Here is a 13,544-nt window from a genome sequence, read left to right as displayed (position 1 = left end):
CCTAAATTATTTACTTGAAATATTGTGTCAGTGGTAATCTCTCCTCATAGCAAAATCAGTGCTTTGGAGCTCCAAACAAATCCAGTTAAGAAGAGGAACAAAATTGAACACAGTAGCCTAGACAGTTATCTTTAACCACTCAACACACATTCACACACTCAAATAAATTAATGCAGCTGTATAACAGCATTGTAAAACTCAGACTCAAGCTCCTACTGATGCCTTTGAGCCAGTCATTCTCTTCCAGGCTGCATCTACACTGGTCACCTGTTCTGGGGTCAATTCAGAAGGTGATGATAATGAGATGCTTTGAGTTGCATCCTCTAGAACCACAAAGGTGTCCAGATGGGTCAGATATGTTGAAATCACATTGTCTTAACTGGGCTACTCTCTTGTCCTCTGTGTCACAACCACTGGTGCTCCCCACTGGCTATGGCATTTCCTATGAGTGTCTGGCTGGTGAAGCTTCATCTGCTGAGGTTGGACAGGGTGCCTATGTGACCAGTAAGGAGAAGGTACAGCAAATATTTCCTTCTTGTGGATTGTGCAGATACCCCATTTTGTTCACAGCAGACATGATTGTGATGGGCAGGCTCACAGAGAGCATTGTGGCCAATGAGAAGTAAGAACAATGGTGATATAGAGGATGGCCCAGTGAGGTCAATGCAGTATCAGCCTATCTGGTCCATCTGGACACCAGTGCGATGCCACAGTGGATGCAACTTGGAGCATCTGATCACCTCACCCTCTGGAATGCCTCCAGAATCAGTGATGGGAGGCAAGCCATGGCAGAAACACTGGAACAACACATCATCTTCCCCTGAGTGATCAGTTCAAGACGAGGGTGATGGTAGCGGCAGCAGTGGTGGCCAAAATGGACCAGCTGTTCAGATAGCCACAAAGCCCTAGGATATTCTGGAGTTTTCTTCAAATGTTGGAGTATCTCCTAACTTTGTTTAGTCAGAACAAAGTTGGATTAAGGGTAAAAAGTCAGGATACTTCCTGAAAATTCCTGCGCATTGTAAAAACAGTGCTGGAATCAGATGAGTATGGCTTTTTCTTTTGCTACTGCAGACAAGCTCTCAGTCTGACCTTCCTCATGAGCTTCTTCTTCTTCTTCTTTATTATTATTATTATTATTATTATTATTATTATTATTATTATGTTTATATCCCTCTTTTTCTCTTCATTCAGAGACTCAAAGTGGCTCACAACTAAAAGCATTTCTATTCAACTTAAAGTATACTGTAAAGATGTCATGATCATTGTGTTTTATTCATGATTGCTATGTTAGGGTTGACTGTTTAAGGTTATATATTTCAGCTATTCTTATACAGAAGCTGGGAGCCTCTAAGGCATGGCCAGGAAAAGGGGCGTGGCTTCACCTTGCTGGTGGAAGCCTTAGAATTCAAAAATTTAGCAGTTGGAATCCGGCAGTTGGAGTTTGTCGGTTGAGCAGAGCAGTTGGTTCTGTTCAGTGAGAAAGGAGGGTGATCGAGAAAAAGAGATTGTGGGAGGAAGTTGAGCAGCTAGAGAGTTTTAGCGGAGAAGGGCTAAAATTAAAGTTGCTGAGTCTTTAGTAGGAATAACTAAAGAGCTGAGGCTATATCCCTAAGTCAAGGAGGACTAGGGTTAACCAGTTAAACTCCCCAATCCAAGTTTGATCGGGTACAGGTCAACTAAGTTCAAGAAGGACAGTATTCCTAACTGAAAGAAACAAGTAATATAAAGCTGATACCATACTAAGCTCAGTGAAACTATTGAGAAATCTTGCAACATTTACTGTACAGAAGTAACATCGTTCACCTCAAGATATAACATTCTTGCAACCATCAAGCTTTGTGCTATAAATAAACAAGTTACTGTTTCTTCAAATGTTGCTTATTATTTGAGCAAAGCATCTTTCAAAGGTGGTGGCAGCGACAACATTGAAAAGTGGAATACATAGAGGTAGAAGGTGAATCCTTCGCAATTTGGTGGCAGCGGTGGGATCCAAAAAGATTCCATCCCTGTCATCACACTTCTTTACATTTGGTGGCAGCGGTGGGATCCAAAAAGATTCCATCCCTGTCATCACACTTCTTCACATATACAAATATACAAATATTAAAACAGTATTAAACAACATTAATATTAAAACAATCCAGGTTAAAACTATAAAAGCATATAAAATCATATCACAAAATAATAGTAGTCCTTGATGGTTTGTTCCTCACAGGATAAAGTGGAAAAGAGAATACCAGTACCTACCATCTTGAGCTCATTGCAGGAAAGGTACAACAGAAATGAAATAAAGGGCATGTCATAATCACTGCAGGAGGTTCTGCCAAAGGTATCAGAGAAAATGGTTTTTAAAATGTGCATCTCTTATCAGTTGGGTGGTGCATGTAACTATTTATTCCTCTTTCATCATGAATTTCATTCTATAGTATTGTAATGGATATGCTTTTGACTTTGGCTTTATTGTGAAAATTCATTCCAGGAAAAAACTAAAGCAAACCAACTAAAGAATGAGGTTGAGGAAAAATTGTTGCCTTATTCATTGAATTTTAAGCAGATCTACAATTCCTAATCCAAACTAATTTTTCCCACTCCTTCCATATTTCTTTTTCTTACCTAGCTGGTTAGGAGGAAAGACAGAGTTTCTGCAAATTGATTTCTGTTACTGTGCTGCTCTTTTGCACAAAACGAATAGTAATACAAGCTTGTTTGTGTGGTGTTTTAATGCATTCCAAAATCCATAGGGTCTTGCCTGTAATGAGTTCTGTGTGACACACTGCTGAAATCAATGGGTTTCTCATAGACCTCTCAACAGGGAGCTGTAACTATAGGATTGGTCTGCTGAAGTCAGCAGGGAACCTCCAGCCGGGGAGACAAGCATTCTGCCATTTTGCCTTGGAGGAATGTTACATGTCTAAATGAAAATATTGCTAAAGAGCTCAGAATTTGTTTTGTTTTTTTATTTAGAAATCTACATATATGGTTCCATAGCAACTTATCGATGGAATGCATGAAGTAGATATATAAGATGCAAATTGTAACATACTATGGTGAAAGGCAGAAGAATTTAACTTGCTTGCGTACTTTCATTTTCTGTTGTAATGATAAAAACAGGTTGACTAAAATTTATTATTATTATTATTATTATTATTATTATTATTATTATTATTATTATTATTAGTTTATTTATACCACACTTTTTCTCTCCACAGGAGACTTAAAGTGGCTCTAGGAATCTCTAGGTCCTCCAGAATGGCTCTATCATCATCTTCAATAATGCTTGCTTTAGTCAAGCCTGATGGAAAAGAAGAAAAATACTTACCAGATCGTGAGAAGGTAGCCATCCTAATTTCCTTGAAAGACCTGAACAGGGAATCCCCAGCACCACCTTCCTTCATTTTTCCCCTCCAGAAAGGCCCAGCACCATTTCAAAGCAGAACTTCCAAGTCCATCTCAATGGCACAGCCTAGAAGGATACCATGGGTATCTGACCACTACTGGATGGTACAGCACAACCAACAGGGACCAACACAGCCACTCAGTTCCCAACAAAGCTCACACAACAAAATGACCAAAGCCATCTACATTCCATAACCAAGCCAAAAGCCAAATTCCTCAGATGGATTTAGATAATCTGACTCATCCAGGAATTCACGTAGCTGCTCTCTTTATTAGATAAAGTGCTTTGTGCCCCTGATGCTATATAATTTCTATTTACTCCTGCAGCTCGTCAATCAAAAGATCATACTAGCAACTTTGCAGGCCTTAATTTAGCTAATTGTGCATTGTGGTTTAGCAAACTTTGGCTTAATGGCTTGTTGAAGTTGCCCAATGCAGATAGTTTTACTTTCATTTCAGCCAAGGGTTGTAGTGTGGTAGATTATGTTCTGGTATCTGCACACCTTTTGAGCTCAAATTCCCAGTTTGTCATTGATGATTTTGCCATAAGAGACCATCTTCCTTTAGTGTTGTATTTTCTTGTTGGCTCTATTTCAAGCTTTGAATCTGCAAAATGCGAATCATATACACATTTGAAATTGTCATCACAAACTGAGGCCACTTTTAAGGCCTTTATAGAACAGCCTCCTGTTCTATGGGATATAGTCATTGCAAATAGCCCAGTAACTGTGTTGGGGCTATTTGATAACCCAATTATCTTGTTGGCAAACTCTCTTACAAGCAATCCTCAAGACATTCAAATAATCCTGGGTTTGATATGAATTGTATTGAAATTAACCAACAAATAAGACTCCTGTACAGGAAATTCTGAAGATCTAAGTCTGGAGGGGATCTTGCTAACCTTCAGAATCCTAAATGCAACTCCAAAGTTGTATCCAACTTAAGCAGCAATCATTAGCAGAATTTAAGTCCATCTGTAACAAACAATTCTAAGCAGTTTTGGTATTTGGTCAATGGACTAAGTAGAACTCTTAATGCTTACAAATGTGGAAGCCTGCAAGTCAGTCAAAAGCAGACTTTTGGATCTTGACTTTCATATTCTGATTCTTGCAACAAAGATAACTTGTTCCCCTACCATATCATTAATTCCATATGAGTGTGGAGTCATGGTAGTATATCTTTGCATTTTGATTAATCCCACCCAGAGGAGAGCTTTGGTGATCACAATATATAATGTGTTGCCATCAGCTCTTTTGGATGGGAGATATAAAAACATGGAATATTCCAAAAGGGTTTGTTCTTGTGACTTGGTCTCTTTTGAAACATTTCCCCATTCTCTGTTAATTTGCCCCAAATATGATAACATAAGGATGCAATACAAGAATTCCTTTTTTTCATGGTGTTCTCAATGGCAAGGGTGTTATAAAATTCCATATCTTTTGAATAGTTCTGATGTATTCTTTTGTGAGACTGTTGCCAATTTTATTCTTGAGATTAATATTTTTTATGTACAGTAGAATCTTGCTTATCCAACCTTCTCTCATCCAATGTTCTGTATTATTCAACACATTCTGCCTTTTAATAGTCAGTGTTTTCAATATATTGTGATATTTTGGTGCTAAATTTGTAAAATCATAAGGTAATTTGATGTTTAATAGGCATTTCCTTAATCCTTCATTATCCAACATTTTCACTTATTCAACATTCTGCCAGCCCGTTTATGTTGGATAAGTGAGACTATACTGTATGTTTTCCTTTTTATTTGTGACTTCCTCTTATTGTATATGCCTGTGCTATGATTTTGTTGTATGCCAGTAAAAGCTATGTGTGTATGATGTAGCTGAAATGCCACCTTGCCCCAAAATTGAAGACCAGTTTGTGGTTACTCTTTTCAGGAGGATTGGGGTGGGGGGCTTTATTAGTTTTATTTAAAAATCTGTCCTTTCCTCAGCAATGTATATACATTCTCTTCTATTTTTAACTTCAGTTTTGGGAGGGCCAGAAATGTGTTCTTTAATAGGAGAGGCCAATCAAGACTTTTGACAACTATGAATCTGTATATATATAGTCACCAGGATGATGATGATGATGATGATGATGATGATGATGATGATGATGATGATGAATTTTATTTCTAACCCACCCTTTCTCCCCAAAGGGACTTGGGGCAGTTTACATATATGAATGCCAAATACATATCCAATGCCATATACAATCATAAAACAGAAGCAAATATACATAAAACATAACAAGTTAAATGATAATCCCATAACTAAATGATAAAAAAGATAAATACAGATCACAATTAAAAGCGCATATAAAATAAGCTCTACGAAAAAGGAGATGTTTGGGCCTTTTAAAATGCTGTTCAGATGGAATCTAGAGATATAACATATAGTGGCCCTACAGAGATGGTAGTTGCTTTGATTCCTTTATCTACTCACAAGTATTGTAGCTTAGATAAATATACACATCATTACACAATATGAAATTTAGTTAATTCATGCTACATATGTATAGTGTTGCCCAGCTGAATATGGGACTAGACTCCCATACCTCAGATAGTAGAGAAGTGTCCAGCTGTAATGAGGGTGTTGTGAAGAGGCATGAGGATGAACATGTTGCATAATTCACCCTCACAGGAATTATCATTACAGTAGAGTCTCACTTATCCAACACTCACTTATCCAACGTTCTGGATTATCCAACGCATTTTTCTAGTCAATGTTTTCAAAATATCATGATATTTTGGTGCTAAATTTGTAAATACAGTAATTACTGCATAGCATTAATGTGTAATGAACTACTTTTTCTGTCAAATTTGTTGTATAACATGATGTTTTGGTGCTTAATTTGTAAAATTATAACCTATTTTGTTGTTTGATAGGCTTTTTCTTAATCTCTCCTTATTATCCAACATATTCGCTTATCCAACATTCTGCCGGCCCGTTTATGTTGGATAAGTGAGACTCTACTGTACATCTTTCTTCTCCAGGATCTATTAACTGTTTTTAAAAAAACCAGCAGGAACCATCAATAGAGCAAAACCCAGCAACCCTATGCACATATCCTTATTTGAATTTCCATGTCTGAAAAGCATACCCTAGTACATCACGCAAAGTGCTACTAAAATTTCTATTTTCTTGCTACTTTTTCTAAAACAAACCAAAGACTGCTGTGCACCTCAGACAGCCAAATGCACATTTGTTTATTTATTGGTTCAAAAACATTCTTGTTTCTCTTGATCAATGCAGTTGTGATGGAAGAGAAACCTAAATTGCAAGGTTTCGGCAAATGGGTTTGTTTTTAAAAACAGTTTCGATTAGTTGGCCTATTTTCAAATGGGTAGTCCACAAAAAGACACCTGCAAATATACATAGAGGCTAGCCTTGTATATGCTGTGTGTATACTACTCATCTACCACCCAAGCAGTTTATCATTACTTTGGCAACTTACTCACAATGGGGGGAAAAGTGATTTTAAGTTAATGTTACAGCTCAAGCTGTTTGGAGACAGAGCTCCAAGTGAGCCATTATGAAGGGCTGTTTGATGAACCTTGTGTAATGGCTAAAGAGCAGCTTGCAAAATGCCACTCCATTCTTGTCACTGCTTATTAGTGTCAGCATGGAGAAGGGGAGGCACTATTCTGGATTATCTTTGTAGATGAGGTCTTTTTTCCAGGTGGTCAAATGCTAATGAACAACAACAAGAAAAAAGTAAGGAAGGCAATCAGATGGTACTGACACATGAGGATGGATCTAACTAGATGTGGCATCATATGCCAATGAAAAGAGGTAAAAAAATCACTGCTGATTTAGGTTTGGTGGACCAAGGATGGCTGCATAAATGTGAACTTGATAACAATTATTTTATGCTCTTTGAGCCCCGTCTCAGTTTATAAAAGTCTTGCTTTACTTTTCAAACTGTGATTTAAAATAACTTGGTATAATAAAGCAACACTGGGAAGATCCTGGTTCTAATCCCAATGGAGTAATCAAATGCACTGAGAGCCTGGAAGTTACCTCTATTTATTTTATTTCTTGATTCCAATTTCTTGATCAACATTCAATCTAAAACATTACATTAACTCTCAATTAAATTGGAACTATCACAGGAGAAAACCAAAGTGTTGGCGTGGGGCCTCTGCCAGAAGTTGAGGGACGTCATGTAATGGGCTGTGTGCCCATATGTCCCTCAACTGCCTGGCAAGTGTCCTAGGATGCTTACATTGGTAAGTGTGGTGAAGTCCTAAAATATTTCAATACAGATTATAAAGTACACGAAATAATAAAATACCCTTCATTTGGTACAATAAAAACCACAACAGTGGTGACTAATAGACTGCTGTTGAGAAGGCATTCCACAGATAGGTCTCCACCACTGAAAAGTCCTTCTTAGTCACATTCATCACTTTGTTTGGGTATATAGAGAAAAGGACAATCCTTAGGTAATTTGTAATTTGAAAACTGATGAACAGTTCCAAAGCTTGCATTTCTAACTAAATTTTATTGGACCAATAAAAGTACTTTTATACTTTACGTATTTTATCTTTTACTTTCATTTTAGGTGACAAGTTTTTTAAAAAAAAATCCTAATAAAGAATAACACAACCATTTAAGGTAAAATTTTACCACTAAGGATGGACTTTTACCACAGTTCAAGGAAGACTAGGTCCTTTTCCACACAGTGTGATCTCAGATAACCCAGTTCAATGCAGATATTGTGGATTATTTGCCTTGATATTCTGGGTTATATGGCTGTGTGGAAGGGCCCTACATTACACTTTGTTCTTCCAGATATTACCTAATACAATTTGACTTCAACTGATTGTTTTGGTCAGTCCACTATCTGCATTTAATCTCCAAAGCTATACTTTAGTTTTGCTGATCTGATAAGTGCCATGTTATTTCTGATCAAATTCAGCATAGGAGCCACACAATTCAACTAAAAAGCAACTGAAAGATCACTCCCTCTATATTATTATTATTATTATTATTATTATTATTATTATTATTATTATTATTATTATTATTTTATTATTAAGCAATTAATTCCACATCCCTTGAAGGATAACATGATTTTTAAAAAGCTTATCACACTGAATCCTCAAGCCTTTAGTCTCTATTACAGACTTTAGTAACTACAAAAACATGGCTATAATATCTGACCAGTGTGATTTCTGAACATTTCTACTCTCTCCACCTTGCATTTTTTGTAACACCTACCATATAAAGAGTTTTGAAAAGAACCCCCAAAATGTTCATTCTATTAAATTATTTATTGGTATAATTAAAAATATACTCAATAAAAGTATTATCCAGCTCTTCATTTCCTTTAGGACAGATTGATCCTTACCATTGAAGGGTGGTGGGGATAGTAGAAAAATATTAACTAATTCATTAAATTACAGATTCTTTATATTTCTGCTAATTTGGCTGCACTCCACAGATTTTTTGAGTGTTGAAGTTAAACCTGTAATTTTACAAATTAATTGTTTTGGATCATTAGATTCATTATTAAGTGGTATGGTGGCACTGTTTCTGCCATTTTCCATAAATACGAAGAATACAGAAAGCAATCAGCAAGAAAATACAGGAAGCAAGACTATGGTGGTACAACCATGTCATGAGAAGAGAACCAACATCAGTAGCACAAACAGTACTACATTTGGTGATTGCAGGACAACGTGGATCACCAAAGAAAAGATGGCTGGACACCATCAACAAATTCATGCATGCTGCCAACCTGAGACCCGAGAATGCCCAAAACAAAGCTCTGTGGAACTGACAGTCTCAGTGTTAACCCTTCTCTTGGGAAAATAGCTTAGAAAGAAGAAGAATGAATTCTGATGGTGGCATAGAGGCTAAATCCCCACCCACAGTTTCTTCCTCAGCTAAAATTGGCCTAAAAGGCACCAAATCCATTCTGATCTTGGATGGAACACAAGCAAAGTCAGCTGTAGTTTGTACTTGGGTGAAAGTTCATAAACAAATGGAAAGTGCTGTAGGTTGTATTTCAGATAAGACCTGACAAAATCACCTCTGTGTATTCCTTGCCTAATAAAACTCTATGAAATTCATGGGGTCATCATAAGCCGATGGGTGACTTGAAGATGCAGAAATGTATGTATGAATATGTGACAATCCAAACTAGTCTGTCAACCAATTTTAGACTGAGAAAAATCAACAGAAGGGCTAGCATCAATCAGGCCTTTCTGACACTGATAACTATGCCTTGCAGATGAAGGGATGAGCTGCTATGCTTATATGTGGAGCACATACTTGCAGCATCTTTTTAGGTGCTAAGAGAAAAATAAATAAGAACAGTTGTTAGGCAAATCCTTACATCTTGAGCACTTATTTATTTTCTCTGCGGGCTGGTAAATGTTCTGATGACATGCTTTTCTAAATTTAAAAAAAAACACTCTCACTTCATGGTTATGAGAAACCTGGTGTTGGGGAGTGAGTGGGTGGGACTGCTTAATTGTGATTCACACCTCAAATTCTTTAAAAGGCTCATGCATATTCAGAAAGAGTGCAGAGATAGCTGGGGGTAGTGTGACAGAAGAAAAAGAAAGGTTATTTGGGACAAACCAATTAATGGACCATGAAATGTATGAGAAAGAGCTTTTCACTGATGGAATAGATTCATTGCTCAACTTGGTGGTAATCTTAACTGGAGTGGAGAGATTGAGAAGAGCTTTGGGTCATTTACCATTTTTGGATTATGTCTTCCAGTATCCCACAGCCAGCATGGACTTTGGTCCTGTTGGTTGGTGAATTTTGGGAATTCCAATCCAAAACAGTAAAGTTCTTAATTTTGGTGGCAGATCTGGAATTAAATTACCATTTCATACATGGAAAAACCAAGGTACCTTGCTTTCCCCAGCCACTAAATGTCTGCTGGGTGATGGAGATCTGTCATCTGATAGGTTACTCTGGGTTAATACAATGTTTGACTGGATGCTTCTACAATGCTATTACTGTAACATTTGTTACTGAGATTACTGTGCATTAGTCTATTGCAGAGATTTTTGTGTCTGGTGAAAGATGAAATCAGCTTGCTTTGTATACAATTCATGTGGTAAGTAAGTAGGATAACCATTTCTGCAGACTCCCCCATTTTAAGGAAATGTATCACAATGAAAGAGAAAGGATAACATGGATTTTGCATAAAATTTACATCTGTTTAGTTCTATGCATAAAAGCACACTGAGAAATAATAAATATGAATTGGGTACAAATACAATTCATCTCACTATATTCATGGGAAGAGGATGGTGGTGATGTATTTTCTTGTTGGTGACATATGCAAGTGAAAACACGAATTGCATATATGTTTCTTGCTTTAAGATTGCTGCAAATGGTGATACCTAATATCTCATCAAGATATGGACACTGCCCAGCATTCATAATTCATCTGAGTGCTGCCAAAGATTGTCCTCACAGCCATTTAGTATTTAATTTCATTATAAAAGTCTACATTGTCCATATAGTGCTGTTTCAAACTGTACTATATGGCAGTGTAGGTGGGGCCTCTATGCCATGGGAGTGTTCTTTGTCCAATTATAGGTTAGCTGTGGATGTGATATACTTGGTAGTGCACTATGTGGTACAGGATTGAAGCCTTTATTCAAATCCAACTTTGCCTAAACAACTCTTCAATATCAAAGAATCACATGCAAATTAGAAAGAAAAGAGAGAGAGCAACCACTCAGGAACTAGACTCTAACCTCACCTTCCAATCCCCCTATCATCATTATCTTTTCCCCCATGAGTATGGTGAATAGAAAAATACAAAAATGTGAGCAGATGTTTGTTTAATATTCTCTCTCCAGGCATTTCTAGGTCCATTAGAAGTTGACCATACAATCACTCTGGAGGGCCTAGAGATTCCTACAGAGGTGTCCTTTCTGATAAAATATAGTTGTTTGTTCATTCATGGTATTTCCACTTTCGCAGGAATCCTGCACCCTAGTCCTGTGAATGTGGGCTGACAGTCTAGAGAAGAGATCTGGGAAACAAGAATATGCAGAACTTCCTCCATGTTTTCTGATCGTCCCCAACAGCACTTCGTCATTGCTCTGCAATTACTCATGAAAGTCATGAGTAAGAGTGCCATCCCACCAGTTGTCCTCCAACTCAGCCTTAGAATTAGCTGTGGAATTAGAAGTTTCATTTGAAGCAACTTGCTTTTTTTTTTTTTTTTTTTTTTGCAATTTTGCCTTCTTGAGGTTTCAAGTACAGTTGAGGAAGGCAAAGTAGGAGGGAATGATGTAGAATATAAACATGGACACACACATCCATACACACACACACCCCACTGTAATTAAGTGTAATTTCAGAAGCATTTACCTGTATTTCAACATCTGACAATTTGAAAATCCTGCAAATGCTCCAGCATTACTGACAGCTCTTGGATTGGATACACATGTTGCCAAAAGGGGTGAAAATGCAAGGGAACTCTGATTAGATAAATGTGCAGTGGAATTGATGCAACTTAATTCTTGCAATTAATACCATAAGGCATCCCAGTACACTCAAGTCTCATTTACACTGACCATTTAATGCAGTGCAAAGCCAGTTTCAATCTGTGGTGACCAGACAATGAACACCCACAAAAATGTATGAAAGAAAGCCCTTAATGTGCATCAGTGCTCTTTGGTTTGTGCAATTACCATTTGGGCCTCAGCCTAGTTCCAATATTTCCGATGTAATCATCTACACAGAAAAACCATCTTCTTAATACTGATCTGAAACTGCATTAAATTGTGAGTGTTGACGTCTCCTCAAAGACAATTATTGGGGATATTTGGTTATGCTCTTTTCCCCTACTTCCATGGTATCCAGTGTAATAATATGACCTGAATAAAATGACCATCTACGCAAACACAGCATTTTGTGAAAAGTTAAGCCCAGATAGCAGATCATCAAACATGTGAGGTTGGATGAGACCTGCATTCGTCATAATTTGGGCCACACTAAGACATTTCACCTGAGACAAACAAGAATATTGGACCTCGTTATTGAGCTAAAGGAAATTGGACTGATAGGTGAATTGTCCTTCAGTTTGGGGATGTTAAAGTATCTTCAGCAATGGTTGAATGAAGCAGGTTATCTGAAGAAATGAATAAGATAGTGTGTAGCACAATGTTTTCGCTTCTGCCCCACTTCCTAAGAATATGCACAGGAAGAGCAAATGCAGTTTTGTGAGTAGTGATATTTTAAGTCTTCCAGTGCTTATCCAGGATTTCATTTTTTTTGAAACAACTAAAAAGGAGATTTATTGGTCTTTTGGATTATTTGCACCTCTTACAAGCTGGGCACAGTGGGAGCATAAGTATTACCAACAATTGTCTCAAAGTCATCTGTTTCCAATAAGATTTTCAACCCTGTAAAAAAGCTTCCTGTGTCCTGAACTTAGTCTTGGTTCTAACAGCAATTTCTTTAAAATAGTTTGCATTTTTTTTTACATATATTGAATTAGAACATTTCTAAGGGGAAAGGGATGGTCAGCCCTTGCTTCCAATGACTTTCTTTGTCCAAAAGATTTCAGGCTCTGGCAAGAATCTTCCTCTGCAAAGAAGAGGTACATAGCTTCTCTAGTAGGGCCATTAAGACAATCTTGAATAGAGCTATTTGCTCAACCAGTTGGGCTTACCCCAATCTTACGATCAAGGTTCACTGAATGGAAGGGATGCCAAAAATGCCACTTAATCAATTTCATTTGTCAGCATTGGAAAAAAACAACAACACACTTTTTATTTTATGATTTTTTTTCTAGGTCAGGGAATTTTTTGTTCATTTGAATCTAAAATTGTCCCCTATTTAACTATAAATAAGAGCTTAGTCTTTCACACATACACAGCATTGAAAACTATCCAACCATCCTATCTACATTTCTTTCCATGATCGAGTTAGCTAAGAGCAAATGCCTACATTCAGCTGTGAGTTGCAACTAGAGCAGACCCATTAAATAAATAAAAAACCCTATGTATGTTTTTACTTACTAAATTCACATTGATTCAATAGATCTGCCTTACTTGGGGCTAACAAACAGATTTAGGATGAGGATATACTACATAAATGAAATCATACAAACATCAAGAGATTAAGAACATTTAAAAAACAATAAAATTGTATATT

At 37.1% G+C, this 13,544-nt stretch overlaps 2 protein-coding genes and 1 long non-coding RNA gene across 38 annotated transcripts in view; 1 reads left to right on the top strand and 2 right to left on the bottom strand.

The window, feature by feature from the left end:
* Positions 1-13,544, bottom strand: part of nrxn3 (neurexin 3) — a 1,581,531-nt gene that overhangs the window by 741,051 nt on the left and 826,936 nt on the right. The window lies entirely within an intron of this gene.
* The window catches only part of LOC134295458 (uncharacterized), a 411,762-nt gene that overhangs the window by 174,891 nt on the left and 223,327 nt on the right, over positions 1-13,544 (bottom strand). The window lies entirely within an intron of this gene.
* LOC134295464 (uncharacterized) lies at positions 434-12,910 on the top strand. 2 transcript variants are annotated; one of them, XR_010002040.1, is made up of 4 exons: positions 436-1,047; positions 2,219-2,332; positions 3,213-3,336; positions 11,361-12,910. It is a non-coding gene; the product is annotated as an uncharacterized LOC134295464 (long non-coding RNA). The 2 variants fall into 2 exon arrangements; XR_010002039.1 differs by lacking the exon at positions 11,361-12,910 and having other exon boundaries at positions 434-1,047; positions 3,213-9,478.

Source organism: Anolis carolinensis, chromosome 1 (genome assembly GCF_035594765.1).
Source record: "Anolis carolinensis isolate JA03-04 chromosome 1, rAnoCar3.1.pri, whole genome shotgun sequence".
NCBI classification, from domain to species: domain Eukaryota; kingdom Metazoa; phylum Chordata; class Lepidosauria; order Squamata; family Dactyloidae; genus Anolis; species Anolis carolinensis.
This window is presented reverse-complemented; position numbering and strand designations above follow the sequence as displayed.